General features: G+C 48.6%; 1 long non-coding RNA gene across 1 annotated transcript in view; it reads left to right on the forward strand.

Annotated features, from left to right (window-relative positions):
* The window catches only part of LOC114891565, a 28,877-nt gene extending 20,317 nt beyond the window's left edge, over nt 1-8,560 (forward strand). The window contains exons 2-3 of the long non-coding RNA XR_003792534.1: nt 796-1,076; nt 7,393-8,560. This is a non-coding gene — a long non-coding RNA (uncharacterized LOC114891565). The remainder of the gene's footprint in view (nt 1-795; nt 1,077-7,392) is intronic.
* Nucleotides 8,561-17,976: the final 9,416 nt, after the last annotated feature.

A 17,976-nucleotide genomic window follows, 5' to 3' on the forward strand; every position in this document is an offset into this window, starting at 1 on the left:
GGGAGGGCAAAGGGGAGAGAGGGAGTCCCACCTGACCCCTGCCTGTTTCAGGACCTGAGGGGAGGGAGGCATGAGAAAGACCATCAAGTTGGGCCTGGAGACCCAAATGGAGGCTGGGCCCCTCCTGCAGAAGAACCTAGAAGAAGATCAGATGTAGGAGAAGATAGCGACAGGGGACATTTAGGATGCCAAAGGGGCCTGGGACTTGGGGGAAGATGACTGCGAGCATCTGGCTCCCACTTGGTATGTGAAGCTGGGCAAAGGAGACTACGGTTCAGATCCCTCCAGTTGCACACGCACATGGACACATGCATGGCTACGTGTGGACACGGACATGGACACACAGACAGTCGTCTTCAGCAGGAGGCAGAAAGTGTGGTGGTTCAGAGATTGGGCTCTGGAATCCAGCAGCCCTGTCCCTGTGACTCTGGGAGCCTCAGCCTCCTCACTGACAGAAAGCCAATGACGCTAGCAGTTAACTCGATATGGTTGTTGTGATGACTTGATGAGATGCTGTATGCCAAGTCTGGGCACAGAGCCTGGCACGCAGGGAACACTCCATAATGGTAGCTCTGAGTAATACTAAAAAAAATGTGATCTGACTTCTGAAGCCAAGGAGCCATAAAGTATTTCATTCAGTGTATCTCACTTCTGAAGCCAGAGAGTCATAAAGTATTTCATTCAGTGTTAGGAGACAAGTCCACGGGAAGGCATGAAACCTCTCATTTGTTGCTATCCACTCCGGGTGGCTTTCTCTGGGTGTGTCTTGATGAGTCCTTTGCCTTTTATTTCTAGGACTCCTGGAGAAATGACAGTCCCTTGCTGCTGCGTTTAATTGGAGAGGATCTCAGAGACCCGAGATTATAATTATGACACGTTAAATGCCGAGCTCTTCAAAAGTCTGCCCTTGCCCTCACTGTCACCCTGAACAGCTCTGAGAACCCAAACCCTGCAGCCCCCAGAGTGTGCCCTGGGTCTCTCAGCCAGGCCTCACCTGGGAAATCTGAGTGATGGTGACGTGCAGGCAGCAGGAAGACACACAGTAAACCTAGGAGCCTGTGATGAGCTCAGGAGAGGTGAGTTGATGATATGCTATTTATAGCCCCACTAAGAGGCTCTGGCCGCCAGCTCCATGTGAGGCTGGGTGGAAATGATGCCTCTGTGGAGCTGAGAGCACAGAATGATACTGGTGATTCATGGGCAGCAGCCACTTGAAGTACAAACGCTCCCGCGTCCCAGCCCTGCTGGCCTTTCAGACGCCCACTTTGGAAGCCTACTGTCTCCAATCTTCATGCCTTTGGACAGGATGCGAGGACAGGCAGGTTCTGCCTTAGAAGGGCAGCAGTGCTCCTCAGAGAACCCCAAGACCCTGAGCCCACCCCTCCCAGGGCCTCAGCCAGAGCCCAGGTCAGGGCTGAGTAAGAGGCAAGCCCTGGGCTCAGGAGGCCTGTGGGTCAGAGAGAAAGGACTGTTCCTGCTCCTGCCCCCTGTCTCCAGGGGCAACACTGGCCACACAGCAGCTTCCTGATGACGCTTGTTCTGCCGAACATACAAATATGTACAATGAGGAAATCCTGGTAGTTTTTAAATTTTTCCCCCCAATTCCATAGCCCAGTACCTGTCACCTGAAATAGCTGTTGTTTATTTTCCTTGGTAATATCTTGGCTTCCAGGCCAAAGTATACTTGGAGGCCCCAACTCAACTCACACTCTGTGAGGAATGTGCTGGGGGGTCTCTTAGCTTTGTCAACCAAGACTGGATTGAAAGGGTCGAACCAGGATAATGAGGCATAACTGAACTCTGGAGCCAGACTGTCTGGGCTCAAATTCCATCTGCACACTTGCCAGCCATGTGGCCACCATCACATTCTTCTCTTAGACCCAGTTTCCTCCCTGGTAAAGTGGCGGCAATAACAGAACTTACCTCAGTGGGTTGTGGGGAAGATGAAAAGAAGGAATGTATGTGAAGCGGTCAGCGCAGTGCCTGGCACATGGAAGGACTCAGTAAGTGGGAGCTGCCGCTGCTGCGTGCTTGTTCTTGCTGCAGCGTCTTGGCCCCTACACTGACACCATAGCCTGTGGCCCTGAGGCTCCTCATGGAGGTGGTGCCCTGAGCCTCAAGAGAGACCGTCTGTCCCTCACAAGCACAGCCCGCATCAGGCTGCCCAGCATGATGGAGTCCGCCCCTGGGCAGCTTGGCCCTTTGCGCTGCCTGCCCCTGCGCTTGCCTAGGAAGCAAGTGCCTATCTTTTGGGTTGGGCCTTGCCTGGGCTTGACCACTCTACTCTTCCACTCCTCTGGGCCTGGGGTGGCCCTTGGGGGCATTAGCTATCACCGCCCAGTGGAGGACTTCACCTGAGGGCCCCAGGTATTAACTTGAGGTCTGTAGCCAGCAGGTTGCCCACCAAGGGGGGGCCTGGACGGCAGACAGGTTGGGCCCACCTCACCTACCAGCTGGGCATACAGCACAAACTGCTGAATCATGAAGGCCCATGAGGCCTTGGCTGTTTGTACATTCTCTCATCTCTAGCTGTCAGCCAAAACATAATTGTAGCTGTCACTTTGGCAGCAAGATGCTGTGATGTGTCCTAGTACCACTGCCTCTGCTCCATGGCAGTGAGCTTTGGGGAGGTGGGAGGAATCTGCAGCTGCTCCCATGGAGAGAGCCGTTCTGGAAAGTGACCTGTGCAGTGTTCAGCCAGGTGCAGCCTTAGGGGTGGTGTGAGCACCAGGGTAAGGCCCTGCATTAGAACAGACACTGGCACGCCTACATCTGCATCTGCATAATGCAATTCTGAAATGAGGCATTTCGGGCAGCTACAAGGGCTTGGAAAACAGCCTTTAGACTTACACAGAAGTTGGACTCCAGTGTGCCTGGGCTGAATGAGTAAGTAGTTAGACAGTGGGGCACATGGTGTAGGGAGATGGTGCCAGAGGTATACCTAGGGCCAGATTGTGAAGCAAGGGGCTTGAAGGCCAGGCCATGGAGCTCGGACTTGATCCTGCGGGTAATGGGGAGCCACTGAAGGACTTAAGGGAGAGAGTGATGTAGTCATACGACATTGAGCGTCTGGGCTCACACATCCAAAGTAGTGGCACTAGGCATAAAGACCCCCCTCGCCACGGCAGCGGTGCGCTGCGTAGGAGGGTGTTCTGGAGTGCATGGGGCAGCAGCCCCAGGATTTCAGGGGTGACTGACTCTGCGCTTAGTGGGTAAGTGTGGGAAGGGTCAGCTCTAGTCAGGCTAGCTGCAGGTGTTCAGCACGTGAGAGGAGGCTCATGCCTGCCTTATTCCTTGGTCCTCCTAGGCCAGAGTTCATTAATGAGGCACCTGTGTGCAGATGTGCCAAATGCAAGGGACTGCACACACTCATGCCAAAGGTCAGGGGAGGCTCCTGGGGCTGAGAAATGGTCCCACTGCATGTGGGTGTTGCCTCCCTCACCACACACACACTAAGAAAACAGCAGAGACAAATACCCAAGCTTGGGGAAATTCCCTAGAAGGAAGGTTTTATCCTCATGAACTTAAAAATCTGCCAGTTCATAGGTTGGTTAATGAAGACAGAGAATATGAAGTGTTGGGAGCCATTACTAGTGGTTGAACCACCCATGAGCATGGGAGCCAGAGCATATCTAGACCATCATGTAAGTCAGGAGGAAGACAGGATTCAACTGACAAAAATTGTGTGTACCCTGCTCAGAAGTGCATTGTTGTGCAAGCAGTGGTTTGGCAGTCATTATTCCCTTTCAGCTGCAAGCCAGGGAGGGAGGGATGCCTCTCAGCTGTCAGGAGAGGAAGGGAAGGGGGAAGGAATGTTCCCATTCTGGAATGATCTTCCATCAGTGTTCCCTGAGTTGGGCTGCCAGGAAGGCAGAAGGGAGGGGATGCGACAGCTACTGAACAGTGAGGAAGGTCCCTCACCTGCACAGCCCCTGACACAAGGTGTGTGTGGAGGGAGGGTGCCTGGAACCCTTTGGCCTGTGGGTGGAGCCTGAACCATATTCTCTTCCCTGCGGACAGGCAGCACACGGTAACCACCACTGGCTGCCCAGGGCTGGCTTGGAGCAATATGCCAAGCTGTAGTTTTTCCTATTTGGTTTGCTTTTTCCTTTAAATTTTAACATGTATCAGTTTTTTTTTATATATAATATACAATCAGAAAAGTCCAAACAACCATATGTACAACATAACAAATAAAGTTAATGTTATTATTTTTTTTATAGAGAAAAGTATAAAAAAAGAAAACAGACGGCCCTTAAACCTCTGCCTGGCCAACCTCCACTGAAATTCTTTTAACATAGTTTAAAAATTAAAATAGTACAAAAAGATATAAAATGAAAAGTAAGTGCCTTCTCCATCCCTCTTCCCCACAGGTGAACACTAACAGTTTCTTGTGTATCCTAAATTTTTTTCTCTGCATCAATAATATTTCTGGAGTATATGATCACAGAAGATTTGTCTGTATTTAACAATAAATTTTAAAAGAGGATATACTCATGTCTGTCCCAAGATATAAAATGAATATGTGTCAAAGATTTAGTTTAACTCATTAATTAACGAGAGAACCACTAAAACGTTACAACCAATTCAAAGGAGAACTCAAAACTATCACACATGATAGTCAGATAAGGAATGCTGAAATCATTTCAGAAATGGATGCAAAATTGGTCAGAATCCACACAGCAATAGTCAGTTGCCTTCCACTAGACACAATCTGTGTAACTGTGAACAGGAATTATTTGCGTTACTATTAAGGTGTTACAGCTTCACTTCCATCTTTAGAGCTGAGAAATACCTAGTCAAAGACACAAAAGGCAGAAAGAACCTAGGTGGGTAAGTTATTCAGGAGAACCACTAAATTTCAACATCTTTCACAGTTTTCCCTACACTTGTAATTGGCTCCCTACCTACATCCCTCCTTGGAATTCCCCTACCGACAACCCCTGCTGCCCTGTTTGTACCAGTTGACATGCTGTACATGTTCCAGGTGATGGGCCAGGGCTGAAAGCCTAGCCTGGGAGAACCAACAATCACCCAGGCTGAGCCAGCCAAGTGCTCCCAAGGCCCTGACGCTCTGCTTCTTTGGTTGTGGGCCCTGGAGTTGTGAGTCATGGTGACTCAGGACTGGCGGTCATGTTGGGCCTTGTAAAAGATGGTTAAGGGTTTTGTGAAAAAGGGAAGAAATTAGAAATGCAGGGGGAAAGGGCCTGTAGTCCAGCACAAAAGACAAAATGTTTGTCTAATGAGCTTCCAGTTCCTGGGATGACTTTGTGCATTTGGATTCTGTGAGAGTCCTCTTTATGCTGGCATCAGCTTGGGTGGTGTCTGTTCCAATAATTCCTTACCCAAGGGAGTAGCTGACATGCAAGATGTATTATGACCTAAGGAGCTGGGGTGGTGTCTGAGGCAGTTTCCCACAGAGCCCAGGGTCTGTGTTGGCACCACGGGGCATTATGTCAGCTGCAGAGAGCAGGGGGCAGAGTGGGTCTGATACACAGTACACTCTATGATACAGTAGAGTGATCTGCGTCCTTGTACAATCACCTCATCTCCTATGAACAGGTTTTCTTATCTTAAAAATGGGGCACCATGCTCCTTTCTGGCTTCTTCCCTGGTCCCCATGGAGGTCCAGTGGGAGGCATGGGTGTGAGTCTACTGCCCAGGCCAGTCATGTGGTAGGAACTAAGCCCACAGCACTGGCAGGGTGGGAGAGCTCAGCCCCTCTGTGCAAAGTGCTTTGGGAGAAGAGGTTTTGTGCAGAATGGCCAGTCATGATTAATTGATGGGAGGCTCTCAGGCAAAGGATCAGATTTCATAGATAAATACACACACACACACACACACACACACACACACACACACACACACGCTTTGGCTCTCTTGAGAAGGAAATGTTCATTCAGCATAAGGCAAGCGTATCTAAATCAAGATTTTCCATACCTTCAACGGGTTCCTTTCCACCATCTTCATTCATTCACTGAGCATGTACTGAGCACCTACTGTATGATGAGCACTGTCCCAGACACTGAAATCATGAGACAAAGAGTTAGCTCCTGCCCTTGCAGTGTTGGGAAGCAGACATACAAAAAGAGCTTTACCAAGGAGTGTGATAAGAACAGAGAGAGGAAAACAAAGGATATTCTAGCAGCACTCACCCGTGGCCCCAGTGTGGCATCAAGGATCCTCAGGGCATGGCCAGAGGAAAGTCTAGTGTTGCTGGAGTGCCATGGAAAGTAAGGGGCTGGCTGCAGTGGGGCCAGTCATGTGGGGACTCGGGGGCCTCAGGAGAAAGTCCATACTTCACTCAAGAAACTGAGTGCTGTGGCCAGTTTTGTACTGTAGAACTGTCACTCTGGCTGCCCATGAAGAGTGGTTGGAGGGGAACAGACTAGAGGCATAAAGACCTGTTAGGAGGTGGCTACAGGCATCTGAGCAGGAAGTGATGACCTGAACTTAGTAAAACAAGTGGAGGGAACTGATTCAAGAAATGTTTTGGCCAGGATTTAACCTGAGAAATGAGACAATGATGACCGTCAGATTTTAAGCAAGGACAACCATGTGGTTAGGGTGTCGCCATCACAGGAGAAAGAAACCCCAGGAGGAGAAGCAGGTTTGGGGGAGGGGGATGGGCTGGACAATGGTGAGTTCAGTTTGAGACATGGTGAGTATGAAGGACCTATGCACATGCAGGTGGAAGCATTCTGAGGCAGATGGACACACAGGTCTGAAATCTAGGGAGCAGTTCAGGCTGTGAAGCTGGAGGGAATGTGGGCACAGACAAATTTACATGAGTGTGGTTGGGGAGGAGAGGGCAGGGGAAGAAGTGGAGGGGCATCATGCCCTTCGGCCCTAAAATTCTCACCTGCTGAGAATGAGGGTGGGGAAGGGGCTAAGGGCAAGGAGAGGATGCTTGGAACACCCGTTAGGGGAAATACCAGAGAATCTGACCTAGGCCTAACAATACAGGGGCCCCGGTGGCTTTGGAGGTCATAAATCTGCATTAGCACTGACCTGTCCTCCTCAGGGTCTTCTCCAGGACATAGAAGGCAGGAAGGTTGGTCGGCCTGTAGTACTTGGGCTGCAGTCTTACAAGACAATTGTGGCAGAAGGTTCATTTCCTTTTGAGTGTGTAGCAGAGACAGCTAACTGTTCACCAAAAAAAAAAAGTGTATCCCTTGCCCTGCCATAGAACAGAGTTGAGGCTAGGAAGGGGCGTCCCAGCAGAGGCTACATTTCCCAGCATATACCCCTCCTCTCACATCTGTTACATCTGAGAGGAGTCAAGTGACACGTTCTTGCCAATGGAATGCTGATCAGGGATGACATGTATTTTCCAGCCCCAAATAGTTAAGAAGCAGATGTGCCTTCTCCACCCTTCTTTTCCTCTTCTAGTTTAAGGCCCCCTTGGAAACCACATGTTGGAGATGGCAGAGCCACAAGGTGGAAGGATCCCGGTCCCTAAATCATCACTTGGAGGACACACACCACTGATCAGGAACACCCACGTGAGTTGTTTGTGAACAAGAAATCAGCTATATTGTCTGAGCCAATATACATTTGGGGATTTGTTTGTTATAGCATCTAGCATTATCCTGACTAATACAGGGTTTAAGAAAATTGTTGGTTCTTCAGATGATTCTGATGCGGCCAGACTGGAGAATCAATTGAAGCCTCTCGGGACAGAAAGTCTTTGTTGAAGTGCAAGAGCAGGAGTGGAGAGCAGACTGGAAATATCTAGAAAGCAGGAGGTCAAGGCCTCTGGTAGAATTCAGGAGGCTAACATTTCAGAGAGGGGCTATCCTGCAGTGTGGCAAGAGCCAATGGGAAAAGGTAAGGAACATTAAGCAGGTCCGGGAACTGTGATGCTGGGGGTCAGGAATCATGTTGGATGGTTAGTCCACTTGGAAATTGTGGTCTGTGACAAAGCAGGACATGGGGTGGAGAGAGAGTGTCAGAGGTCTGGCCACTGTCTTGCAACCAGGGCAATGGGAAGAAGTGCTTTAGTTAAAAACTAGACTACCCATCAGGACTGCCATCACTAAGCCCTGTCAGCTGCCATGGCTGAATGGATCTGAGCAGGGTGTCTCCTCATTGGTGAGGATTTGTTCATTAGGCCACAGAGATGCACACCTGAAAGCTGGTCCATGAAAAGGAACACCTGTAAATGCTGAGGCAGGCTAACTCCATCCAGCAACAGAAACAGCCAGACCCACAGCAAGAGTGCTTTCTTCAGTTGGTAGAGAAGCTTGGCACTCTCCAAATTGCTTATTTACACGTCTGTTTGAGCCTCGTGGACATCCCATATTAAAGACAGTGTCCCTCTGTGCCAGGTAAGGTCACCAAAGTGTTAAATAAATGATAGCACTCAGAAGGGAGTGGAGCCAAGTTCTCCTGATCCTTGGCCAGTGGTCCTCATTATAAAATCCCTTTTACAGACATTTTTAGACATTAACTACCCATCATCTTGGGGAGATTTAGGCCTCAACACACCCCTGGCAGCAGGAATGACGGGGATGGCCTCCAAAGGCACTTCCAGCTAGCAATTCTTTTTTTTTTTTTTTTTTTTTTCAGCTAGCAATTCTTAAAAGAGTTTCTGAATGAGTAGTTCCAAAATAAGACTAGGAATAGGAATGACAGAAAACTCAAAATAATAGTTGTGAAAATAAGAGAAGTTTATGTCTCTTAAAAAAGAGTCTGATGTAAAAAAAAAAAAAAAGTCTGATGTAAATGTAAGGGCTGCTATGGCCCTCCACAATTTCAGAGGGTCAAGGCTCCTTCTATTTTGTTTTTTTTCCTCTATTGTTATGTAGCAAATTACCTCAAAACTCAGTGGCTTATAACAACAATAAGCTTTTCTTACCTCACACTTTCTGTGCGTCAGGAATTCAGGAGTAATTTCCTAGGTGATTCTGGCTTAAGCTCTCTCATAAGGTTGCAGTCAGGATGTCAGAATGGAGCTGTGGTCACTTGATGGCTTGAATGGCACTGCAACATTGGTTCTGGCTGATGGCAGGAAGCCTCAGTTCCTCACCACCTATAATCCTCCATAGGGTTGCTTGAGTGTGCTTACAACATGGCAGCTGGCTTCCACTAGCCTAGAGCAAGTGCAGAAGCTGCAGTGTCCTTTATGAAGTAGTCTCAGAAATCACACTATCATTTCTGCAATATCCTGTCGGTTACACGGGTCAGTCCTGTTGAATACAGGAGAGAATGAAACAAGGACCTTCCAGTAGTTGAGAATTACTGGAGGCCATCTTGGAAGTTGGGCTACCATATCTGCCATCTTCAGAGAGTGGCTTCATCCCAATATTCTAATATGGCTGCTCTAACTCCAGCTGTCACATCACAGAAGGTACTTTCTGGCTGGCATGAAAAAAGAAGAAAGGAAGAAGGCATGCCTTTCAAGAAGTTGCATACACTATCCTACTTATAGCTTATTGACCAAAAGAGTCACATAGCTGGAAAGGAGGCTGGGAAATTTAGTATTTATTTTGGATGCCATGTACTCAGCTAGACCAGATATTGGGGGACACTTGGCAGTCTCTGACACATCAGCAATGTTCCTGTGTTTATTTCAAAGGATGGTGTGGGGAGGGGAGCACAGAGGACATCACTATCTTGGGTTACTGACCTGGCTAAGGACTTCTGGCCCATCTTGTCTGGGAAACGTGTGTGTGTGTGTGTGTGTGTGTGTGTGTTTGTTGCAGGGACAGGGGAGGAGTGCAGATAAGTGCTTTATCCTGTAATTAGTGAATCTCAGTGTCAAGAGAAAATAGTCCTTAGAAGAACTCAGGAGACAAATGAACATTAAAAACAGACTGAGTCCTAGAAACCCAGCCAAGAGTGGTCCCAAGAATTAAGATGATCCAGAAAATGAGAAGACCATCACAGGAGACACTGTGAGAGCAGCCTCATTCTGCACCCAGACATGCAGGTTTAAATAAATTCTAGGTAGCCCAACTTATGACCCCAATGCAGAAGCCCAGATGGGCAACTCTACCAGCTGTGTTTTTAAAAGATCGCATGATTCCTGATCAATGAACCAAGGAGACCAAATGCAAAAGTGTTTAGAGCTGAGCTGCAGATTCGCCCAGAGACCTCTTAGAGACCAGAGCCAAGGCTTGAGCAGCCAGCTGGGTGCTGACTCAAGCTGGGAGTGAGCCCGACATTGGAGCCTAGCTAAGCAGGAGATGAGCCATCAGCCAGCCAGAGGATTCTAAGGCTTGAGAAGCCCACAGAAAAGCTGCCCTGGCAGAAGGAGGGCAAGGCTCTGACTTGGCTGAGTGGCTGGTGACAGAGGGCACTGTCATCCTAGAGGAATGCAAAGTCTGGAGCAAGAGGCCTACAGCTGGGGCATCCAAGGGGGCAGCTGGTACTGCCAAGGCCCCTGTGGCAGGAGCTGGCTTTCTCTTCATTGCCAAGGCCTGCCTAGACCTTGGATCCTTATCTTGAGGGTGGAAGAGGTGGACTGAGGATTCAGAGGTGCTCGCTTCATGGAGGGTGACTACAGTCTCCTACCTGCCTGGCTAGTCTCGTGTGCCCTGCCCGTAGCCCAATCTGGATAACGTCCTGGGTCCTGAGTCCACACCAGGCCATCTCCAGATGGGGTGTCAGGACACCCTGGGTAGGCAGCATGCTCACTCACCCGGGTCACAACCCATGCCCCTTATTGTACGTGGGTTGTCAATCATCACCACATTGCTGTGCACAAGGGTCAACCTCCAGAGCAGTAAGGGATCACCACAGCTCCAGCCTTCCCCACTCTGCCTTGGCCCGAGTGCCAAGGTCACCGAGAATTTGGGGGACCTCTACAGACTGCTAGTTTGAGGACCCTTTCAAGAAAGACACCTCCAGGTGTGGCTGACATCGGGCTCCAACCTCAGGTGGGGGTAGGGGGGCGTTGGAAGCTAAGGGTGGGCTGGTAGGGGGTAGTTAAGAAGGGTAGAGCATCCCAAAGTGGCCTGGAATTGGCTTGGGAAATCCAGGACTGTGCTTTGTGGCTCTGTTGCAGCAATGCTTAGTGAGCACCTGCTCAATGAGGCAGACACTTGGCTACCCCCTGGGTACACAGAGCAGAGGAAGGCTCATATGACATCACACCAGACCATAAGTAAAGCAAAACAGCAGAGGGTGCAATATGCAGTGATAGGTTAAATACAAGACACAGAAACAATGGAGGAGGGGAATGTGCTGGTAGAGTGGTAAAGGGAAGCTTCACTTCACAGAAGAGGTGGTACCTGCAAGAAAGAACAGGACTCCTCAGCCACGATGGCGCCAGGTGAGGAAGGGAATCTAGGCAAAGGGAGCAGCAAGCCCCAGAGCTCTTAGCTGTGAGACCACCAGCGGTAGAGGAAGAGATTTTCCTTGCCTGATGTGTTCATTAGACTCTGAAATTTCTGGGCCCTTTCAAGGTGCAGTAGCCTTGATCTCTTTCCATTAAACAACTCAGAGGAGTCAGAGAGGGGAGAAGATGCTCCCTCCCTGCTTGTTGGGTTTTCTTTCAACTTTGAGTCCTTGGTAGCTGGTCATAACAGGGCGGGGGAACCATAATTATGAAGAGGAGAAGGGTTCTTTGATCTTGAAGAACCTGCCCAAGGCCCAGTCCATCTCTATGTAGGTCCTCAAGTGACCTTGGATGGTCCCTTAGGCATGACTGTCCCCAGCAGCCTCTGTGGGGCAGGAGGCAAGGCTGGGAGGTGCACTGGGTGGGGCACTCTAACCTACCCTCCCTGCTGTCAGACCCAGTCCGTTGAGGTATCTGGCCCTCTCTGGAACCCTTGGGAACCCCCAGCATTGCCAAAGCACCGTCCTGCATCTTGCAGGTGGCCCTACAGTGCGAGAATTGTCATCTGGCTCATGCTGACACATCCTAGTAACTTTTTTGGTGGTGTACAGGCTTGCTTTTCCTCTAGGACCCAGGAAAACGTGATATGCAAATGAATCACCAGGTGACCCAAAATCAAACAGCTGCTCTGGAGTTCTTCTGTGAAGGCAAAAGGAACTGGAGGCCCCAAGAGGTCCACCTCCTTTCTGGGTCAAGGTGGGCAAGTGAGACTGAACCAGAGTTACACTGGGATGTCACCCTGTCTCTGGCTACAGGTGGACCAGGAACCTCAGGCAGAGCCGCCGCCAGTGCCCAGCGAGGCTTTGGGAGGATTTGTGGTGCAGGTGGAGGGTGGGTCATCAGTGCTGATGTCCTGGGCAGCCCAGTTCATTCATCCAGGAACCCCTTTCCCCTGACTGTTGCTCTTCTCACTGGGATATGCAAACAGCCTCATGGCAGGCCTGGCGTTTCTCTCACCTATGCCAGCTCCAGCCCCAAGGCCTAGCTCAGGTCACATCTCTCTGGTTCAAAAACCCCTTAATATAAACTCCTTGGTCTGGCATCCAAGGCCCTACCCACTACAGTACTAACTCACCTCTCACCAGTCTTCCATAAACTCCTCCTCCAGCCCAGTGTGTGCCCATCCTTTTTGCCCTCTTCCCCTAAAGCTCTCTCATCTTTGAGCCCTGGATCTTGCCTTTACGGGGTCCAAAGGTCCCCTTGCCACTGATGCCCTCCTGACCAGGCCCAGCTCCAGTGCCGTCTCACCTATCAAGTCTTCCTTGTCACCCTCTGCCCTCCGACCCTATGGCCTACAAGATGGAACTTTTTACTAGATTTGTATCGTTAATTATAGGAGTGATACATGCTTGTAAAAACATTCCCACATTATAGAAGCATACACAGTAAAATGACTGTGTCATCCCAGCTCTCCTTTCCCTAGAACTCACCCCAGTCAACAGTCACGCATGCACATGGATGCCCGTTTTACACAACAGGAGAGGGGACCCTTGAGAACTTTCCATCACCACTTGACATGGCGGTGGCAGGGTGGTGGTGGTGAGGAGCAGAGTTGGTGACTTGTGTTGACTTTGGAAAAAATCACTGGCCTCGAGGTCAGTCTGTGGGACCCCTTGATTCCTTTCAAAGAACAGAGCCCCAGGGAGGCATTTCTAGTTCACAGGAAGATATTCATTCTGTTCACCCAAGAGCCAGAAACTCAAGTTCAAAAGGCAGCCAGGCTGCTTGAGAATCCTCTTGGCCTAGCACAACCCCCACTATAAGCCCGGGCTGAGCTGAGCGGGAAGTCACGCAGCTTTAATGGCACGGTCACTCGGTCAGATGGAGAGACGCAGAGTTTGAACGCTGGCCTGCCTTTCTCCAGCCTGGGCCCTTGCCTGGCCCCTGTAGGTCCAGTGTTCTGGCTGGTCAGCCTGGAGCCCTCTACTCGCCGTGTGCCCTGCTGGCGAAGCAGTGAGTCTCCTTACAGCATGGCTCAGGAGAATAATCTGCCCAAGGGACTACTCACCCTCCTTAGAGTAGGAACTAGAGGAAGAAGCGGGGCTGTGCTGGCATCTCCTTCTCCAGAGGTTCCAGCCCACGTTTCTAGGCAGTTTGAGCAACAGGGGATAGATGTCTTCCCTAAATAACCCAAGGTACCACATCTCTCCCCCACACTCCAATTCAAATAAAATATTTAAGGAAGAGAAGGGACTGTGGTACACCAAGGTGGGAACACCTAACCCCAATTTAGAGATGTCAGGGAAGGCTCCCAGGTATTGGCATACACACTGACACTTAAAAAATAAGCAGGATGTGGCCAGGTGAAGGTGAGAACAGCATTCCACACAGAAGAAACACCACTGGCAAAGGCCTAACGGTGAGAGGGAGCATGACTTTGGAGAAACTGGAAATTCACTGTGGCTGAGCCTAGTGTGTGAGGGGGACATGGAGGGGGTGGGCTTGGAGAGGTCGACTGCTTGGGTGTGCAAACCTCAGGGCTTTGTCCCAGTGGCCAAAGGGAGCCAAGGAAAGGTTTTAAGAAGATAAGTGACATTTCAGACAGATGACTCATAGACCATGAGCTGGAGGTGATAAGTTTGGAGGAAATGAATGCCTTTGGGTGAGCAATAATGGTACCTAGACTAGGGCAGGCACAGTGGAAGATGAGAGGAAATAGAATTCAACACAGCATAAGGGGGTGACCCTGGCTTAGGTGTTGAGGATATAGATCACAGATCGACAGTCACATTCAGCAAACAATTATTAACTGGACTGGACTCAGGGTGTAGGGATCTGGAGGTCCCCACATACTTTCATACGTAGAGAATTGAAGGCCAGTGGCCAGTGATAAGCCCCAATCTGGCCATCTAGCCTGCTGACATCAGTGCAGACCTGATTGGGCACCCAAATCTTGATTCAGGCATATCATGTACACACAGAGGCTGCTAGACACCATAATCCTGAAGCAGACACCCCACATCCACAGCTGACCACTCTCAGCCAACCCAGTGCTCCCCTGACCTACAAGCCAGATATCCCTAGTCAATCAGCAACGCTCAGAAACTTTGTTTTTTGAATACAGAACAGAGATAGTTCATGACCAACCCCATTTCTCCCCCTTCCCCAACCTAGACTCTCTGCTGGAACAGTGTTTTGTTTGGCAGTAAAACTTTTCTACTCAGCACTCAATCTTTGGCCTCTAGTCTTAACTCAAGCCAGAGGCCTCCACCAGCCACAGGGCCTGAAGGGGCTTCAACAAAGTTGGATACACCTTATATGTTCTTTGCACAATTCTGATATTCTATACTCTGTGGTCCTTCTTTGAGCTCTCCTGGGCACCTGCGGGTGCAGTGCGCAGCCCAATAGGGGCTGAGGGTGTTATCTGAGGCCATGAAACATGGGGGCATTGGGCTGTGGGGTATGGTGGAAGAATACAGGTAGGAATCCCAAACCCTTGGTTATGGTCTCCAGCTCCCCAGGTGACCTTTCCTCTTTGGGCCTGTCCCTCCAGCCACCAGGCCTTTGCACATGCTGTTCCCTCTGCCTGGAATACTCTTCCCCTTCCCCTTTGTCTGTTTGACTCGTCCTTCAGGTCTCCGCTTTCTCAGGGAACACCTTTTTTTTTTTTTTAATAAATTTATGTTTTTGTTTTATTTATTTTTGGCTGTGTTGGCTCTTCGTTGCTGCGCGGGCTTTCTCTAGTTGCAGTGAGCGGGGGCCACTCTTCGTTGCGGTGCGTGGGCTTCTCATCGTGGTGACTTCTCTTGTTTCGGAGCACGGGCTCTAGGCATGTGGGCTTCAGTAGTTGTGGCACAAGGGCTCAGTAGTTGTGGTTCGTGGGCTCTAGAGCGCAGGCTCAGTAGTTGTAGCACATGGGCTTAGTTGCTCTGCGGCATCTCACTGACTTCCTGATCCAGGTCAGATTCTTTAGTTAAATATTCCCATAGACCCATGTTCCATTACTTCTTTCCCTTCATTAGGGGTTTTTGTTTATTTGTTTGTTTGCTACCATCTGCCTCCCCCAGCAGACTTCCATGAGAGAGAGGTTCTGTCCTACTCACTGTTGTATCCCCAGGCCCTGGCAAGGGACCTGTCCAGTAGTAGGTACTGAATGAATGCATGAATGAACAGATGGATAGATTTCACTTGGTGAAACAAAAGCTCAATTGGATGAGACCCTTCCCAGGATTGACGTAACCTTCTAGGCCTCTACCGTTTCATCTCTGAAATAGGAAGAATGTTCCCTGCTGGCTGCTTTACTTCTGTATCTAAAATGACTCCAGTTAGTCTGATAAAGTTTGGGATGCTTTAAAAACAACTGGGATAAAGGTTCCTATTTGGCTCAAGGACCTTATTTTCTGACCCCTAGTCACATATATATGAATATTGAGAGAGAAATTCAGGCTGTGCCAGAAACCCCAGGGCCCTCTGTCAGAGTTGGAGTTAGACAGCCCCTTCCAGAGAAGGATGAGTGGCCAGAAGCCCCAGCCATGCCTCCTAGAGTTCAGCGGTTAAGGCTCTCCTGTGTTCCCATGGCCCGGCAGGCAGGGTGGATGAGTGTCACAGCTCAGAACTGGGAATGGTGCCCCATCAGGGGCTCAGAGTCTACTCATTTATCCTTCTGTCTGTCTTCAGTGATGGACTGAGTGTAGGAGTTTTTCTGAGGCAAAGCCAGAGGTATGGTTTAGGGCCCAGTGAATCATCTCCCAAGAGTCTAGGCTGCACAAGAAGGCTGCCTGTGTCCACCATTGCTTTCACTGCTGCAGGTGGACCTCACCTGCTGAGGTCCAGATCTGCTTATAAGATGCACCAGGATGAGGACACCGTCTTTATAATCTTCACGAAGAGATTCTGCCCAGCCATCCTCTCCCTGAGGGCCCATAACTACACATTCCTATTCCCCACAGTCTTGAGGGAACTTGCTCCTCCTGGAAGGGGTAGCTGGCTGGACTGGAAGGATGACCTGGTCAGGGGTTGGAGTGAGACAGAATCTCAGCCACATCAAAATTTGTGCTAATATCCCTAGCCAGGATGGGGAGTACCAGGTCCTAATAAATCAATAAGGTTCTTCAAGAGCTGAAAAACCTAAACGAGGAAAAGGAGGAGACATCTGATTCTGGAGGAGCCTTTTCAGTGGCTTAGGAATGCAATGCCCATTATACAAATGGGTAAACTCCTGCCATGGAGACCTGTCTCTGATGGAGACCTGGGAAGAGCCAAAGCTTTCAGTATTTTAAAGAAGGGTAGCCCCTTGCCCCCACTCTTCAATGTGCTAGCTCTGTGCCTTCTCCTTCTGCTCAGACCACCATTCATCCTTACTGCACTGCTGGTTCCTGGTCACCTTGGGACACCCTAGCTGGCCCAGGTCCTCCTTAAACAAACTCACAAGAGTCAATACAATCACTATCAAAATCCCAACAATGTTTTTTTCAGATATAGAAAAATCCATCTTAAAGTTCATATGGAATCTCAAGGGACCCTGAATAGCCAAAACGATCTTGAAAAAGAACAAACTTGGAGGTCTCATATCACCTGATTTCAAAACTTACTTCAAAGCTATAGTAATCAAAAGAGTGTGGCACTGGCATAGAGACAGACATATAGACATATAGACAAATGAAATATAATAGAAATATAATACAAGAAATACAAGAAATAAATCCTCACATATATAGTCAAATGGTTTTTGACAAGGGTGCCAAGACAATTTAACGAGGAAAGAACAGTCTTTTCAACAAACAGTATTGGGAAAACTGGATATCTACATGCAAAAGAATGAAGTTGGATCTTTACTTTACACCATATACAAATATTAAAATGGATCAAAGACCTAAACATAAGAGCTAAACTATAAAACTCTTAAAAGAGTACATAAGGGAAAATCTCCATGTCATGTCTTTGGATTTGGCAATGATTTCTTGCAAATGACACCAAAAGCACAGGCGACAAAAGGAAAAATAGATAAATTGGGCTTCATCAAAGTTAAAAACTTTTGTGCATCGAAGGACAATACCAATAGAGTGAAAAGGAAACCCATGGAATGGGAGAAATATTTGCAAATCATATAAGGGGTTAAAATCCAGAATATATAAAGAACTCCCACAACTCAACAGCAAAAAACAAACAACCAAATTTAACATTGGACAAAGGACTTGAACAGACACTTCTCCAAAGAAGATAGGCAGATGGCCAGTAAACACATGAAAAGGTGTTCAACATCACTAATTATTAGGAAATTCAAAATTAAAATCACTATGAGATACTAATTGACACCCATTTGGATGACTACTATTAAAAAACAAAAAACTAAACTGAACAGAAAATAACATGTGTTGGTAAGGATGTGGAGAAGTTGGAACACTTGTGCATTGCCAGTGAGAATGTAAAATGATGCAGCTGCTGTGGGAAATGATATGGCAGTTCTTCAAAAAATTAAAAAGAATTACCATATGATCCAGTGATTTTAGTTCTGGGTATATACCTAAAAGAACTGAAAGTAAGGACTTGAACAGATGTTTGTACACTTGTGTTCATAGCAGCATAATTCACAATAGGCAAAAAGTGGTAATAACTCAAATGTACATCAGTGGATGAATGGACAAACAAAATGAGGTGTATACATAAAATGGAATATTATTCAGCCTTAAAAA

The sequence above is a fragment of the Monodon monoceros genome, unplaced genomic scaffold (genome assembly GCF_005190385.1).
Source record: "Monodon monoceros isolate NGI ecotype Baffin Bay Population unplaced genomic scaffold, NGI_Narwhal_1 Super_Scaffold_12, whole genome shotgun sequence".
Taxonomy (NCBI): Eukaryota; Metazoa; Chordata; class Mammalia; order Artiodactyla; family Monodontidae; genus Monodon; species Monodon monoceros.